Source organism: Peromyscus eremicus, chromosome 4 (assembly GCF_949786415.1).
Source record: "Peromyscus eremicus chromosome 4, PerEre_H2_v1, whole genome shotgun sequence".
Classification (NCBI taxonomy): domain Eukaryota; kingdom Metazoa; phylum Chordata; class Mammalia; order Rodentia; family Cricetidae; genus Peromyscus; species Peromyscus eremicus.
The window spans coordinates 109,030,230-109,048,686 of NC_081419.1; positions in this window are offsets into that span (position 1 = coordinate 109,030,230).

The following is an 18,457-nucleotide window of genomic DNA, read 5'->3' on the forward strand; positions in this document are numbered from 1 at the left end:
ATGATAAAGCCATGTAACAAAGTCCCCCAAAGTAATAATTTATAATAGTAGGCATTTATCTTCTTAGTTTTGCTTTGGTGTATTAGCTATATAGTACTGAATTATTCTGGGTGCCGGTTGAGGTGGGCTCAAATTTTAAGTTGCATTTGGATTTTTCAGTTCAGGTCTCCATGTCTTTGAACCAGCATGGATCTGAGGATCTTCTTTCTATAGTAATGCCAAGGAATCAGAAAGATATACAGAATTGTTCCAGCCAGCAAAGCCCCTGCATCACGCCTATCAACTACTGCTTCCACATTGTATTGGCCAAATCAGTCACATGGCCTGGTACTGTCCGTGGGTCTAGTATGTTCACACTGTCTGACTCTAATATGGCTGTTCCACAGTGAGAGAACAGGCCAGTAATTCCATAGTTTTCCCCCTTACAACTGGTTTTCATTTCAAGAACAGGTCTGTATTCTTAGACTATCTAATATGGAATCAGATTCTGAAGTCGAAGAGGAAGTCAAGAGATGAGTAAACAAACAGGGCCTGTGTTCTGAGATTTTACAACTTAAGAGAAACACAGGCCCATTATTTATTCTTCTATACTTCCTCAGCTGCTAAGCAGAGATGCTAGCATTGCCGGCTTTATGTGTTTATCATGAAGATTCATGAGGCTGCACCCAGGAAAGGTGATCCATGAAGACTGTGATCATGAAGATGAAGATGACAGCTGCTGGATGTGTCTTCCTGTGTAGATTTCATCTAGCTATGCAGCTTGACCTAGATACTTTAAAACTCTCTCTCGTTCTCTCTCTCTCTCTCTCTCTCTCTCTCTCTCTCTCTCTCTCTCTCTCTCTCTCTGTGTGTGTGTGTGTGTGTGTGTGTGTGTGTGTGTGTGTGTGTAAACAAAAATGGCATGGAGGAACACATCAGCATATCACCTTGGCCTACATTTGGATTTTGTCATGATAAAGGATTTTTTTTAATCATGAATTCATTATCTTCTAAAATTTCTCCAGTAATAATCTGTCATTAAAAAAAAAAGTCTCCGATAGCTCCCACTGCAGGCAGCCATCATAGACAGTAGACACAGAGGATTGACAGAAAGCGGAAAAGGATCAAACATGAGATTGGAAACTAAGAGTGGAGGATGGCCAGCAGCCTTGGGCTTGCATGAGCTGTATGTGCACCTTGTCTATTCCCCCACGTTTTTAGAACTGAGTGCTGGAATGAAGTTCAAGTGAGTGGCAGCCCGTGAGGAAGCCATAGCCCCAGAATCAATACCTTGCCATCAACTTAAGATTCTGAAAGAAACCTCTTCCAACATTGGTACAAGAAGCACTCCAAAGGATGTGTCTCAGGACTGTGTTCCAGAGCAGGCACATCTGGTATCATCAACCCATCAAACAGGAACTTCTATACCTTTTAATACATTTTTCTTTACAAAAAAAATATCTACTATAAATTTTGCAAGGTACTTTCCCCAAATGAATGAGATCAAATTGAGAAAGTCTAGCTCATGTTTATTTTACTGGAGACATTAAGCCTGACTCTGAAGTAATCAGACCACATCAAGGACATACAAGATATTGTTAGCACGTATTTTTAAATTTGCTTTCATAACTGGCAAAGTTCTTATTTTTATATTATGTGTGCTTAAATTATAATAACAATAAAGTCATCCATCTTTCCATTTTTTTCTTGCCTTACCATATTGTTCAAAATTATCAAATCTTTATTTCCTCTCACTGACAAAGATAGTGTTTATTTCTACAATAAACCTTCATTCCACAGAGTGTCTTCCAGATTTATTTTAATTGTTAAAACTTGTACTTAACAACAAAAAGATAGAATAGTGAGCAGCCTGAGTCTTTGTTTTGTTTTTTGCTTGTCTGTTTTCAAGTTACCATCAATAATGAGTAAGGTTTTTTAATCTGTATAGCATAACTCATGGGTGTAGCATGAAACCTAATTGGTCTAAATAAAAAACTGGAGCCAGATATCTGAATAAGTGCTGAAAGATCAGAGAGACAAAGGAAAAAGCCACAGCCGTCTCTCACTTCACCAACTCCACTCCTCAGCTAGAAAGACTAAACTCCTGTCTCATCCCACCTTATATTCCTTTTCTCTGCCCAGCCATATCACTTCCTGTCTCAGCCTCTAGTGCTGGGATTAAAGGCATGTGTGCCTCCCAAATACTGGGATCAAAGGCATGAGATCCCAAGTGCTAGGATTAAAGGTGTGTTCCACCAACATCTGGCCTCTATGACTAACTAGTGGTTGGCTTTGCCCTCTGATCTTCAGGCAAATTTTATTTATTAGAGCATACACAAAATATCACCACACATGGGCAAATGGCTTATCAAACATTTTAAGCCAACCAAAAATTCTGAAATTGCTTATTTCAGGGATGCTTCAAGGTAGCTCTAGCTGAGTGTGGAAAGATTAACATAGAAGGTATCTGTCACCAATATCTCTCTGCAAAGATGCCATTCAATACAGCACAATTTTAGAATCTTTATTTGTGGCATTTACATATTTTGAGTCTTCCACATTTTAACAACTTTCCCTGTCTTCAATCAGATTTTAACACTCAAAATGTAGAACAATTGAATGGGTGACGTCCCATGACCTTCCATAAAAGTGTTGCTTCTGATGTAGCCTCTCACCAGCTGTCTTTTTCTAAACTGAATTTCACTGAACTACCTTCAGACAGTTTGTAATATGCTTGCTATTTGGGCATATCTTTCTTGTCCAGAAAGATTGTTACCCATTCACCAGTACTGAGCAGGGAGTAGCATTTTCAACTACCATGAAGATGATTGGCTACATGAGCTAGAGAAAGAATCATGTTCACAGAAAAGTAGCCTGGGAGAACATGGGCAAGAGACAAAAACATCTGGTTTCTTGACTGAAGAGACTTTCTTCCTCAGTCTTGATATTAAGAAATAAATGCTAACTTTTTTATTTTAGTTACTAAAATCAAGGATTATTGCTATATCATGTATATAAAGACACAGAAGATATTTAAAGTGGCAGCAAATTCAGTGATATCCCCCTGCTCTCTGCCTAAACAAACTAGGAATAAATAGTGAAAGGCATACTGTTAATCCTTACAGGATACTTTAAACTTTCCTGACTCTGACTTGGGGAGTTCAGATGATCTACAGAACTGGCTTTGGGCAAACAGGAGAGGTAAATCTTGGCAAATGTGGCTGCAGTGATGCAATTGAAGTCTCTTGATGGCACAGGAAAAAAGAAAGAAAGAAAGAAAGAAAGAAAGAAAGAAAGAAAGAAAGAAAGAAAGAAAGAAAGAAAGAAAGAGAGAGAGAGAGAGAGAGAGAGAGAGAGAGAAAGAAAGAAAGGAAGGAAGGAAGGAAGGAAGGAAGGAAGGAAGAAAGAAAGAAAGAAAGAAAGAAAGAAAGAAAGAAAGAAAGAAAGAAAGAAAGAGAGAGAAAGACATACTATTTTAATGGCCCGTGGACCTGGTATGGTGAAGGAAATGGAGAGAAAGTAACGGGAAAAATCTAAAGAAACAAAAATCAAAGAGAATTGCAATGTTAGCTGAGACCATTGTTCCAGCATTTCAAAGAATTCTAACAAACTTTTTACACTGCTATAAATCTTCTTTGTCTATGTAGTTCAACCTGGCAGCCACTAGTCACATTTGACTGTAGAGCATCTGAAACCTGACACTGTGACCAAGGAAATGGGTTTCTAGTGGCTGCTTCAGAGCACATGTGCCCTGCATAGACTTAAAGTGTGACCTTGAGCAGGTGTCCTCTGCATCCCCTGGGGAGTTCATTAGTGACGCAGAGTCTTGACTCTTACCCAAATGTACTGACTCAAAATATGAGATCTCCTGGCAAGTGATGTGCTCCCGAAAGTTGGGGAAACCCTGCCCTCCAGCAATTTTCATTTGCTAATTAATCACCCATTCAGAAACACTGGGGACTCTGTTTTTTTATTATGGGCGAGTGAACATTAGCAATGCACTCATTTTTTCCTACTGAAGAGTATTTGCTACAAGACTGACTCATATAGCATTTTCACTGCTGTCTCTAAATCTCTCCCAAAATGAGGGCACAGCTGACGCACCTGTCGATTCCTTCACGGAGGAACAAATACAGCTGCTTACATGGTAGGTGCTGTTATCTGGACTTGTGGAACATCTCCAGTGGAACTCATGTCTGTACTGGGTTTCTTTGTAGTGAATAATAAAGAGGGTTGGAATGGATCTCTGGGTTCATTCTTGAGACCAGGATTTTAAAAATTGTATGTTTGGAAAGGAAGGAAATGTCATAAAAGCTGGAACTGTAAAGTGCCTTGATGGAATGGTTGGTTGTGGGAAAACTATAACATAGTCCCCGTTTAACAAGCACCTCACCTTAGAGTTAAAAAATAGATACACTTTCATTTAATGAGTCATAATAAAAATGTCCCCGAACTCATGGACAGTCTAATTGTAATTAAATTCTTTAATTGATTTTCAATTTAATCCCTATCCTCTGTTCTCAATGGGGTCACTTATACTTTGCAAGGAGACAGGATGTCTGAGCAGAAAATCTTAGGGGAAAGATATCAATATGCCAAATTCTAGAAGCCCTTTTTGTATTTGTGAATGGTAATGCCTGTAGCAAGGTGTCTTAGTGCAGACAGGATGAATCCATAAACTCATCTCTCTCAGAAACCCAGGCCCTCTAGAGCACTTCCTGTGTGATATTGATCTGAAGTTTCCCGGCTGACTCATGGCAGCCATCCACAGTCCACCAACGCTGGATGAATTTCCTGCTTCAGCCCGGCTTGTGGGCTGATCCCCGGTATAGGCACCCTGCTTTTTACTGGTCAGGTGAATTGCTGAAGTTGGAGATAAAGAGGGTCAGACTTAGCTTTATCTTGTCCCCTTCTCCCCAGTTCACACAGTTTTCTCTTCATCTGCTGCCCTGACCTCTAGCTAACAGATTCCCACCAGTGAATGTATAATATCGATGCCACAGGTTGTCACAAGCTCCCATGGTTTTGTAAGGTGTAGTAACGCGGATGCCATGCCACCCGGAGTGGCTCTGATTTCCCAAACACGTGCCGGCTGCAGTAGAGCCTAGGATGAGGTCCACCATCTCGAGTCTGCCTCCGAGTGTCAGTAAGTAGACAATGCTTGTCCATGTTTGCACATCTTCAGAGGTGTGGATCTGCTTTTAGTAGATATCCTCTGAAATAAACGCTGAGTTGTTTGAGTCCCCTTTTCTGGTCTTATAATGAAATACAGGTAGGATTTAAAGAATGGGGAGTTTATTTGGCTTACTTGCTTTGTTTTATTTGGTAGAAGCAGGGATGTTGAATGGCAAGACACTAGCACTGAAAGGCAGCCTTCTTTCTGTGCTTGATAATGCAACATGGGATGTCATATGGCAAGACAGAGAAGCCTGCACCATGGATCTCTCCCTCTGATGTAGCATGAATCTTAAAAGTTCTTATTAATAAAATCAAACCCGGGGCCAGTTATTGGGGTAAAATGCTGGATGGTCAGAGAGACAGAACAAGCCACAGATAACCTCACCTGGTCAACTTCTCAGCTGATCTTGTTTCCTCAGACTGGAAGCCTCTGTGTCCTCATATCCGAATGGTTCTCCGCTGAACTGTGCTGCTCAAAACCTAAAAAGCTTAACCAGCCAAATGCTTCTAGTTTCTGGTCTCCACGCCTTATATATCTTTCTGTTTTCTGCCATCACTCCCTGGGATTAAAGGCTCACTTCTTGGGATTAAAGGCATGTGTCACCATGTCTGGCTGTTTCCAATGTGGCCTTGAACTCACAGAGATCCAGAGGGATTTCTACCTCTGGAATGCTAGGATTAAAGGTGTGAGTGCCACCATTTTCTGGCTTTTGTATCTAGTGGCTCTTCTGTCTCTGACCCCAGATAAGTTTATTAGGGTACACAATATTTTGGGGAATACAATACCACCACACTGTTCTTGTAATACCATCATGAGACTCTACTTTTAAGACCTCGTGGAATCCTAATTAGCTCTCAGAGGCCCCACTTCCACTATATTAACATGTGCTGTGAAGTAAAATTGTTAATGCATAATCTTTTATGACACACATTCATGCCACGACAGCAATTGCATAGGAATTCTTCCTGGAGTTTACCTCCAATAGCTGCCACTGATGGACCTTCTCAAAACTTCCCTGGTTTTTTTTTCTTTATAAAATTATTTATTTACTATAAAACACTTGTATTGCCCTGTATGTTTTCAAAGATAATCACTGGGATTTTGAAAAAGTCATATTATAATGAAAAATAAACTTCATGTTTTCATTACTGAACAGCTATTTTGTCTCTGATTTCTTGTCTAATTATATAATCATTTTCATACAACAATGGGGATTCTAGAAATATCAATTGGCTCTGATACACTGATGACTTTGTTTTAACCCACGGTCCTGGGGAGAGACAGGTCCCTGCCATGCTTCTCCATTGCATCTGACGCCCTGTTTCATTTCCTACCTACAGCAAGGACATGAGGAACAGCTGACATTTCTTAGAGCTCCAAGAGACCCATTCATTTTTAAATTTACTGTATATAAAATATTTTGTAATTTTCCACCCAAATTCCTTAATATGATTTCCACTTGATTATTGCAGCTAATGATTCTGTAAGCATCCTTGCTCAAATGGAAAATTGAAGATGTTAAAATAGCCTTAAGTCTTTTTTAAAATGAAGTTAAACTGTTTTGGTGTGTAAAATTAAACATGTCATACTTTGAATACAGTGCTTTGCTGCTTTAATGCAATACACAATGCTTTTCTATGATATCTGCTCTAAGAGTGGGCTATGTAAAACCAAATGAGCTTTATATGTTCAGAAATGTCCAAAGTCTCAGGCCTAACACCGTGCCTGATAATAAAAGGCATCTCAGAATATTAATGATTATTATGATTTCTCATGGAGGCAATAGTATAGAGTGGGGCCAGCTCCTCCAAAGTATAGCTTACTCCTTAATTAAATGTGTATGGATCCAGTCTGTAAGAATGCTAGCTTTGTTGTCTTAATGTTAATGCCCTTGCTTTGTAGGTCATGGAAGGCTATGGAAGCAGCCACTTTATATGCAATTAATATCTATACATTTGCATACTAGAAATGTGCCGGTCAATGCTGCATTATTAAAAAAAGGACACAGTGGCAACTCTAACTCCTGGTTCTTGCCAGCTTAAAGATGCATCTAAGGCATACACATTTTTATAGCAAAGCAAGCTCTCAATTTCTTTCCCTGTAAAATATGGGTAATCTTTCCTGCTCAAAAAACTGAATGAAGTGGGAGAAGTGCCCCCAGTCAGCGCTAAGCCTCCTCCATCCCCAGTGAACAGCTAAGATGAGAAGTGTATGCTAAAAGGGGCTCCTTTGCTAGTTCACAGCATCTGCTCCTGTCTTTGATAACTCACAAAGGACAGGATATGAGCTTGTAATTTTTGAAGAGTCTGTTACTACCACAAGGCTTATTCATGATCACATAGAACCATAAACATTAGCTATAACGTGAATTTATTGAATAGTTATCACAGTGTCTTATTATTATTGTTATATCTTTTTCAGTGAATGAAACTTTGCAAAGCTTTGGCTCTGTTCATCAGAACAGTCTATGTGAGTAGCTGAGGCAAAATGTCATAACATGATGTGAGGCCAGACTTCAGAAATCCAAGTTACCTGGGAGAGGAAAGTCCACATCAGAAAGAAAAAAGCGATCACCTTTGCTGCTCACAGTGACTCGGGCTTCCTAGAACTGCCAAGTTTTAAAGTCTGTTTCTGTTTTAAATACCTTGGTGGAAGAGAGCAGTTTGACAGCCTGGAAAAACACTTCACCTCTGAGCTGTCAGCGATCATATCCCTAGCAAAGGATGAAGCGAGAGAAGGGGGAAACTGGGGGAAATTAGACACCAGGAAGCTTCCCCAGGTAGACAAGGAAGGATGAACAGCCCCTGCTCATTCAGGAATAGAAAATACAGACCGTATCATGGTTTCTGAGGCTCAGAATGAATATGCATTTATGGTTGGTACCTTCCAAGGTTTTCTTTCCACACAGATCTAGCCTCAGTCAACACACTGGTAAGAGTTTATAAGCTCAGTCTTCTTGGTTTGAAAGTTTGTATAACTTGTTTCGGGAAGACAGAGACAAAGCAAAGCAAAAATAAGAAATACAAAAAAGGGAAGTTTGATTTTCTAATGCTAGACATTTGCTCATCACTGAGCTATCCCCCACTCTTGTTTTATGTCTTTGCTTTATGAAGATAGTCAGATCAAGGAGGAAGCGCCCTCAGAGCTACAGATATTTAGAATGAAATTGTCTTCTGAGTACTTATCACCCTGTTAGAGGTGCATGCATCCATCAGATGGAAAGAAAAGTTTTCAGGATACAATCTATCTAGGAAACCTCATATACCTTGAAGTGCACTTGGACTGTGACAGTTCATATTAGCACTCTGCTAAGATCTGTGTTAAACAAGTCCTCTGTTTACATCAGTAACTCAGTTTCTGACTTGAGATCCCACTTACTGTCTAATTCCTTTAGGTGTTGGGGGAGGGGGCTTGTGAAGGTTAATTAAATTATCAACTTGACTCTTAAGAAGTACCTTGGGCATTTGAGACATACTTTGGATGTATCTGTAAGCGTGTGTGTCCAAAAAGGGTTGATGTGATGACACCAGCCTATGGGCCTAAGTGCTGGAGTGGATAAAAAAGAAAAGAAAGGCGGAAGATTTATACGACTTGGCTCAGCCTGGGAGGAGGGGACTGGACCTGCCTGGACTGAATCTACCAGGTTGAACTCAATCCCCAGGGTGGGTCTTTGCCCTGGAGGAGATGGGAAGGGGGGTGGGCTGGGAGAAAAGGAGGGCGGGAGGGGGGAGAACAAGGGAATCCGTGGCTGATATGTAAAATTAAATTAAATTATAAAATAAAATAAAGAAAAAAAAAAAGAAAAGAAAGCCAGATGAGTGCCAGCAGTGCACTCTTTATCTGTTTCTTGATCTTCACTGATTAGAGCAACCACATGTGTAGTGGGTAGCTGTTCCAGCTTTGACCCGGAAGTACTACCACCACTGAGGCTTCAGTAACTGTCACACCTACAAGGCGGGCCGAGACAGGAGCCCTTAAAACCCGAGATCCGGATGTGCCGGCTCTCTTGGTTCCTGGATCCTGGACACTGGAGGTAGATTGAGCAGAGTTTTCCAGAGAACAGCGCTGGACTGCGCTACACCTTTCCCGGACCCTGTTACCTATCCCTTTACTTGTAAGTTACCCCACAAAATAAACCTCCCTTTTAACTACGTGGAATTGCCTTAATACTTCAACCAATACTCATGTTCCCTCTACCATTCCATCTCTGCTCTTGTGCCTTGCCATGATGGATTGTACTTTAAAACTGTGTCAAAATAATCCCTTTCTCCCTTCAATTACTCCTTGTAAGACATTTGGTCATGTCAATGAGAAAAGTACTTATACATGTTTATTTAATCCAAATTTAAATTTTTTCTGCTACCTCTTGTCCCCCGCATCAGCTTTGGTTCTTTTGTGAACTGCATTAGCAGCATCTCTAAGGATCCTTAAAATGTGTCAGGCTCAGCTGAAACCTAAGAAATAAGAATCTATATTTTAGGAAGATTCTCAGAGGATTTATATCCATATTAGAATTTGAAAATCTTGGGTCTAGTATGCATTCTGATTTATCACCTTCTTGTCCATTAAGTTAGAGACCTCCCAAGAAAATCAGTATGGAAATAGCAAGTCTTATTTGCACATTTAGTGTCAGTGTTGATGGGGCATGGTTTTTGGTGGTTAAACAAATCGACCTGCTGCATTTGTTCAGTGACTTGTGAGTCGTGATACTCTGCATTACAAATCACAGACAGACAGGCAAATGAGCTGCTGCCCCTTCTGGGGCACTTTGATAGTTGACGGTGTTTGTAGGACCAGGTGTATTTAGTGAAAGCAGAGCATGACAGACAGTTTGAAACAGATTGCATAGATAAAAAGAGGGCAGAGAAGTCCAGAATTGCAGCTTGCTGATGAAAGTATGATTGATACTACTTTCAAATGTGATTGTTGGTTAGCCCTGACAAGTGAGGCATTTATGGGGAATCAAAACCATCACTCATTACTCAAACTGCTGCAGAAATATGTATCAGACCAAGGAAAATGTGTATAGTTGACCAAAAACAGGTAAAAGGGAGACCTTCCTTTGGGGATTAGCAATGATCTCTGTCTTGATATGGGCTCTCCATGAATATATGCATTCATCAAACTTGGTGAATTATTAACTTAAGATCTGAATATCTCACTGAATACTAATAATAACTCAGTTGAAAAGGAAACATTTGTCTTATGAAATCTGGCTGCAGCTGTTACCAGACACAGCAAAGAGGGCTGAGGGCTGGCAATTTCACTGTGGTAGTGACACAGAGGATTTTACTATATGCAGCAAGGCTGGTTATACTGATCTCATGAGCATCTTGATTAGTGATGCTAGCTCTCGAAGGTGCTAGGTGAAAGTATGACAGAAGCCATGGTGGCATAAACTCTGGATATGAACCAGCCAGGTTCAATCTGGCCTTAATCACTAACAGTCTAAGGCATGACCTCTTTGTGTGGTCATTTCCTTACCTGTAAGGGAATAACAGATGAAACATGTCTTTTGCAGCATGTTTGAAACCTGGATGATTTAATACACATGAAGAACATTTAAAACTCTCTATGCTTGTTTTTTGGACAAATAAAGTGACTAGTACCATTATTATCCACTCAACCAGTTTTATTTCTTCAACATGAGGAATCATGATTTAAGATGAAATATTAGTAGGTGGACCTGTTACTGAACTATTGAATTACTTCTTTGCATGTTATTGACAGTCACCCTTCAACCTATGGATAAGCCTTAGGACAGAAGGTGTGATCTATTTTGGTAATCACTGTACCCTTGAGGCAGTAGGAATGTACCAGACACGCAGTAGATGAACAATAGCATGTTGAATGGATGAACAAACAAGTGATATTTAGATAAATCTAGGAGGAGTTAGGGGAGGAAGAGCCAGAATCAGAGTGTATTGTATGAAAAAATTAGTCAATAAAATAAAGAAAAATAAAAGAATAAATAAAACTTATAAAACATATTCTTGAAGTGATCTCCATGAATATAGTCTCAATTTTTATGAATTCTTTGACAGTTTCCAACATGTGTATAATGCATTCCGATTTCTCTCACCCTTACCCCCACTTCTTCCTCACGCTCCCACCAACCTCCCCTTCCCTAAAGTCCCTTCCCACTTTCAAGTGTTTTTGTGTTGATTTGTGACACTCTGGGTTTAATGAGGGCCATCCATGTGACAATGGATATAGAACTATCGGTTTGAGTCTAATAAGCTTACCAGTATGCACATACTGAAGAATGTGATTTCCCCCTTCCTCAGGTTTCACTGATTATCAGTAATTTCTGGGAGACAATAGCACCCTGGAGTCCCTTCCCATCAATGACTGACTGTTGACAGGTCCAGTCTTGTTCAGACCCTGATGTAGACAACAGTTTCTGTGAAGTTTCTATTGCAATGCCTGTGTCATGTCCAGGAGACATTTTGCAGCCCTGTTCCATGTCATAAGCTCCTGCATTCTTCCTATCTCCTCTTGTGTGATGTTCCTGGAACCTTAGAGGGCATGGTGTAAATCCCTTTATAGTGACGAGCACCACACAGTTATTTATTCTCAGCATTTCAAACAGCCATGAGTTTATGCGTTCACTGCCCTTTACTGCAAAGAGAAGATAATCGGATTGAGGCTGAGAATAGCATTTGGCAAAGAATATAAACATAAGTAGAAGGCAGTTTGATGCCATGTGAATTCATCAAAATAACAGTAGTGTGCTCCCCCAGCCCTCAGTGCCCATGACTTCTCCATCCCTAGCCATGGGCTTTTGGCTAAGTTTGTATGTAGTAATAGACATGAATTCTCTCATATGGAGTGGCCCTTAAATCCCACCAGAGATCAGTTGGTTTCATCCAGTCACACCAATCTTGCTCCAGTAGGCACATTTTGCCTGGCAGATTGGTATTGTATCATGCAAGGTTCACAGTTGGGTCAAAACATTGATGAATTTTCTTCCTCCACAGCCTGCAGAGCTCCTTCAGGCACTGTGTATATTATCCCACAGAGAGAGCTTCCGGTTCAGTTCCAGTTTGATTTCTCTGTGTTCTGCAACCAAGCTGTAGTGTCTTTAGAAAAAGACCTTAACCATTTAGTTCTGGTGGGCAGCTAGGAACAGTGGCAATAGCCTATGTTGTTTGGAGGCCTTTCTGACTAACAAACAAAGCAGAGGAAAGAATTTAGATTTTCATTTGATTACCCATGGCTTCTTGGATTGGCATTATTCACTTTGTAGGGTACCTCTTTTCAAACTATAGAAACAAAAGTTTATAAAGTGATAGGTTTCCATATATCTCCTTATAATCCTATTTTTGCTTAAAAACCCCTCCAAACTCCTCCCTTCCTCTATACCCTACCCCTTTTCCTGTTTAAACTGTATCACCTCAGAATTCCTGCCCTCTCTCTTAATTTTGAATGACTTCAACTATTTCACTCCATTCAGGCCTCTTCTCCTAATCCATCCATTTATAGCATCCTGGTATCTACAGATGTACGAAGTTAAAAACAAATCAAGTTGGAAGCAGTGATCCACATGAAAAATAGAATATGTGGGCCTGGGTTGCCTCCCTGAGTATAACTTTTCAATTCTTTTCATTTTCCTGTAAATTTCATAATTTCATTTTTCTTTAGTATAATTCTATTGTATAAACATACATTTTCATTATTCCAGTCATCAGCTAGACATCTAAGCTGCTTCTGTTTCATAGCTAAAATGAAGAAGAGCAATGAGCATGTATATGCAAGTATCTTGGTCATAGCATATAGAGTCCTTTGGGTAAATATAGCTGGATCATATGGTCGATCTGTTTTTAACTTTTGGAGCTAACCCACAGATTTCTACAGTGTACATGTTCACCCTCTCACTAACCATGAATGAATTCTCCTTTCCTCACAACCTTGCCAGTATTTGACGTAATTTGTTTTCTTGATAAAAGCCATGACTACTGGGATGAGATGGAATCTCAAAATGGTTTTGATTTGTACTTCCCTGTTAATGTTGATTAGATTACTGTGTGCCTATTATATATACTGACTGGTAGACCAACATCTTATTGAGACTGAGGTCCCTGCTTTTATAGTATCAGAGAAGTGTTTTGAGTATTGAGAAGGAGAAAATAATTAGAAACCCCAAAGCATTGGTATTCCATGTGGAGGGAGCTGTCAGTGCAAAGGCCTGAGACTAAAGTGAGTGGATTGTGTTCCAGCATCTGAAGACTCATACACAAACATTTACACCACAAAAATGTCTTCTTTAGGGAGACTTTAGAGAGGGTCTAGGGTATAGCTCAGTGGTAGAGAATTTGCCTGACATGTGCCAAGGTTGTGTGTACAGTTCCCATCACCACATACAGACACTAAATATTTAAAAACATACTTATCAATCCACCTGAAATTTTAAAGTAATACTTCAGAGCCAGGAATAGTGGTGCAAGACTGTAATAGTAGTACTTGGGTGTAAAAGCAGGAGGATCATGAGTTTGAGGCCAGCCTGGGCTACATAGTAAGTTTGAAGCCTTATGAGGAGACCAGGTCTCAAAAGATCAACAACAAAACCAAAGCATAAAAGCTTAGTTAAGATATATATATATATATATATATATATATATATATATATATATGTATATATATATATATATATATGTTATTATACCTCCCCGTTGTGCTAGATTCAGTGTTTTCTCCTTTAGGATAGTAGGTCAGCTAAGATCAAAGCAATGTATTAGTTGGGATGTAAGCCAGATTAATAACAGAAAAGTTTTGACCTTCAAATCTGGCAAGCACTGTGTTTCTATTAATCCCTGCACCTGCCGTCAGACTCCGTAAGGCAAGGACCTGATCATACCCATTCGTGCATCTCTCAGAGCTTCCCAGACTAGCTCTGGAAGGGTTTTTAGCATGCACTATAAGTGCTTAATCAAGCTAACTGAATTGGGCTGGAAAGTGAAGAACACATTCAGAGAGCACAGAATCCAGGACTGAAAGGAAAGCTTGGTTCAGCTTGCTTGAATGATGAAGGGGTCTGGAAGTCAGGGTCAGTTCACTTTTTAATTCCTGTGCCTGAAGATTATCCTCACAACACACACAGTACACACAGCACACATACATAAACATACACATACAACATATGACACACACGTATACACACACACACACACACACACACACACACACACATATATATATATATAAATGTTTACACAGTTATAAAGAATGTTTGAATTTGCTTCAAGTACCGTAAGTTATAAGTGACTGAGGGCAAGAGTGTATAATACCACAAACTATGCTGTGGTGAAGATTCACTTTGAGTCATACAGCACCAATTCAAATGTTTGTTTCTTACAAGCTCCGATGACAATTTACTGGATTTGAAGCCAGCAAAGTATTTGTGTAACTATACACAGTGTTTATTGTCTTGTTGAAACTAGTTTACTTTTGTGGATTTCTCTCAGGCAACACTGCTATAGTGTGGAGGAGCCCATTTCAACATCTAAGGTTTTTTATTAGAAAAAAAAAAGTCTATGTGATGACACCTCTCTTTTTGAAATTTTCCTAATTTTAAGATGCAGTCTTGGCTCCCTTCTGCTTTAGCCAACATCATATCATAAACTGAGCTGGGCAAAGTTGTTCAGGCTTTAGGATTTAACCTTCAAAGTATTAAGTATTTAGCAAAGGTTCCACATCAGTTCAATAGTGGGCTCTTCTAGGGATAGATCCAGATGCCAAGAACTATATACAGGACAAACCACATACATGTACACGTACACACACACACACACACACACACACACACACACACACACACGTATGCACGCACGCACGCACGCACGCACACACAGACAGGCACACATGTAGGCCCACACAGACATAGATACACACACACACACACACACACACACACACACACACACGCACATGCACACACACACAGACAGGCACACATGCAGGTACACACACACACACACAAACACACAGACTTTTTCCTATTCATTCAAAGGAAGAAACTTAGACTTTTCTTGGCCTTTGCAAGCTGCCAGCATGGATACTTTGAATCCACTATTAAGTAAAATTACTGTACATCAACACAGCTTCGTGATGCTGTGGCAGCTGACCACCAAGTGAGTTACTGAGGGGAGTATATAGTAGTGTGGACAGTGTGGATGCACTGGACAAAGGATGGTTAACACTTCTGCAGGCTGGCTGAGCTGTCATCATACCACTGAAAATTAAATAAATTTTAAAACGTACAAGTGCTTATTTCAGATACTTTTCTTTTTATATTTTTGCACAAGGTTTGGCCCTGGGCCTCTAAAATGGTGGGAAATGCACCTCTGATAAAGAAGTCTTTATCATGGATAAAGTACTTACCCTTGACCCATGCTCCAGAAAAACCATGAAGCCATTTGCAAAGGTGCCTCTAGATCTGTAGAGAGCATCCGACTTGCCCCACACCCACCCCACCTTGGAGCCTTTTAAAACAGCAATCTGGATTCAGTGTGTCTGTGTTGGACCTACAATTCTAAAACCCTAACCCGGCCCTAGGTGTTGCCATATACCACATGAAGAGAAAAGGTCTGAAGCTCTGAATGGAACTGCATTTAGCTCTTCTCAGCACACTAATTCCTCCTCCTTCTCTGTCATTCTTTTTCCCCCCACCCCTGCCACAAGTGAGAGTCTCTCTCTGTCTCTCTCTCTGTGTCTCTCTCTGTGTCTCTCTCTGTGTCTCTGCCTCTCTCTCTCTCTCTCTCTCTCTCTCTCTCTCTCTCTCTCTCTCGCACACACACACACACACACACACACACACACACACACAATCATGTCCTCACCCTTAAAACATAAGCACATCCCTTTAGCCTCTGCAATGGGTGAATCTAAATTCCCAAGACAATGAGGATCAATTCTCTGCTCAGCAGGCCTAAGTGCAGAGCAAGGGCACCTTCAGCAGTAGTGCCTGAGGTCACCACAGCTTTGTTTGTTTGTTTTTTCCCCTGCCTCTGCAATGGGCTAGTGTGTCCTGTACATGTTATATTCAGTTTTCTGGGAGAAAAGTTTCAAAATTCCTGTCCATGAGAGTGCACTCCTGTGCTGCTTTTCCAGCTCGTCATTTTCTGGTGTCTTGCAGAAGCAGCAGGGAGACCTGCCTATGCTCACCCTTCTTCCACTTGCAGCTCTACACACAGTGACACTTTTCTGGCATGTGCGTTAGCAGATTCTGATTTGGTGCCGAGTTGAAAGAAACATAGGAAGCACTGCTTCATTTCTGCCTGGAAGAGCCGGGGACAGGATGAATTGTGATTTCTTTCCCTGAGACATGGAAGGGTGATTGGTGAGAAATGAAACAGTCCAGTGATTGCTCTTCACTGAGGGCCAAGTCCATGAGCAATGTGCTACTTTAACTCCCAGTAGTTCCTGGACAAGGCTGAGAATAAATCAGAATTCTAAAGGAAGAAATGTTCCATGCTTTCCAGCACTGTGAGAAAATGGGAGCTCTGTTATAATTTGATTTTTCCCTCTATTCTTAACTCTATCCGAGCACACTTGTTCTCTGTACACACAGAGATCGCAAGCTTGAATGGATCAGAAGAAGTGAATTTAAATTCTTTTTCTTCTAGCCTTCTAAAAATGCAGAGATGTAGACGTGTAGGTCAGAGAGTACAGAAGGTGGACAAATAAAGAACTGAAATGAACACGAGTGTGTAGTATTAGTATCCTGGCTGGTTTTACATCAACTTGACACAAGCTAGAGTCATTTGGGAAGAAGTCAGTTGAGAAAATGCCCCCAACAGTAATTAGCCTGTGGGGCATTTTCTTTTATATACATATTTAAATATAAAAATTATATATATATATGTGTGTGTGTGTGTGTGTGTGTGTGTATAGATTAAACAAGAATTGAATCACATATATAATATGCTGTAACAAATTGAGATAACCTATGTATAGATTTTATTCATCTTTTTATTTTTCATCTTGGTCACAGCCTTCCTCTATCCTCCTCTTCCAGTCCCTCCCTCCACTCTCACCCCCCCAATCCCTTCCTCTTCTATCTGCATCCAGAAAAGGGCAGGTCTCCCATAAGTATCACCAAAACATGGCATATCAAGCTGCAGTAAGACTAAGCTATCCAGTATGAGAGGGAGGTTCCCGTAAGCCAATAAAAGAGTCGAGACAGCTTCTGTTCCTACTGTTAGGAGTCCCACAAGAGGACCAAGCTAATAAAAGAGTCAAGACAGCTTCTGTTCCTACTGTTAGGAGTCCCACAAGAGGACCAAGCTACATAACTGTAACATATATGCAGAGTGCCTAGGTCAGTTCCAAGCAGGCTCCTTGGTGGTCCATTCAATCTCTACAAGCCCGTATGAGCCCAGGTTAGTTGATTATGTGAGCCTTCCCATGGTGTCCTTGACCCCTCTGGTTCCTACACTCCTTCCTACTGCTCTTCTTCAGGATTCCCAAACTCTGCCTAATGTTTGGCTATGGGTCTCTGCATCTTCCTTCATTAGTTGCTGGATGGCACCTCTCTGATGACAATTGGGCTAGGTACCAGTCTGGTCACAGGAGACTGCCAGTCCATGCTACTTATTAACTATTGCAAGGAGTCTAAGCTGGGGTCCTCCCTGTAGACTCCTTGGAGATTCTCTTGCACCAGGCTTCCACCCAACCCCAAAATGCCTCCCCAGCAATCCCTCTCGGCACTCTTCTCCTCCTCCCGGCCCAACCTGATCACTCATGTTCCCATCCCTACCTGCCCTCAGTCTAGTCACAAAATCGCTTCTATTTCCCCTTCCCAGAGAGTACTGGGTGTCTACCCATGATTCCTTGTTGTTACCTAGTCTCTCTGAGTCTGTGGATTGTAGCATAGTTATCCTTTATTTTATAGCTAATATCCACTTATGAGTGAGTACATACCATGTTTGTCTTTCTTAGTCTAGGTTGCCTCACTCAGGATGATTTTTTTCTAGTTCCATCCATTTGCTTTCAAATTTCCTAGTGTCCTTTTTTTTTAACATCTGAATAATACTCCATTGTGTAAATGTACCACATCTTCTTTATCTATTCCTTGGTTGAGGGACATCTAAGACGTTTCCAGGTTCTGGCTATTACAAATAAAAATGCTATAAATATAGTTGAGCGAGTGTCCTTGTAGTATGATTGAGCATCCTTTGTGTATATGCCCAAGAGCAGGAGTGATATAGCTGGGTCTTGCGATAGGTTGATTCCAAGTTTTCTGAGAAACCCACCACACTGACTTCCAAAGTGCCTATACAAGTTTGCACTACCACCAGC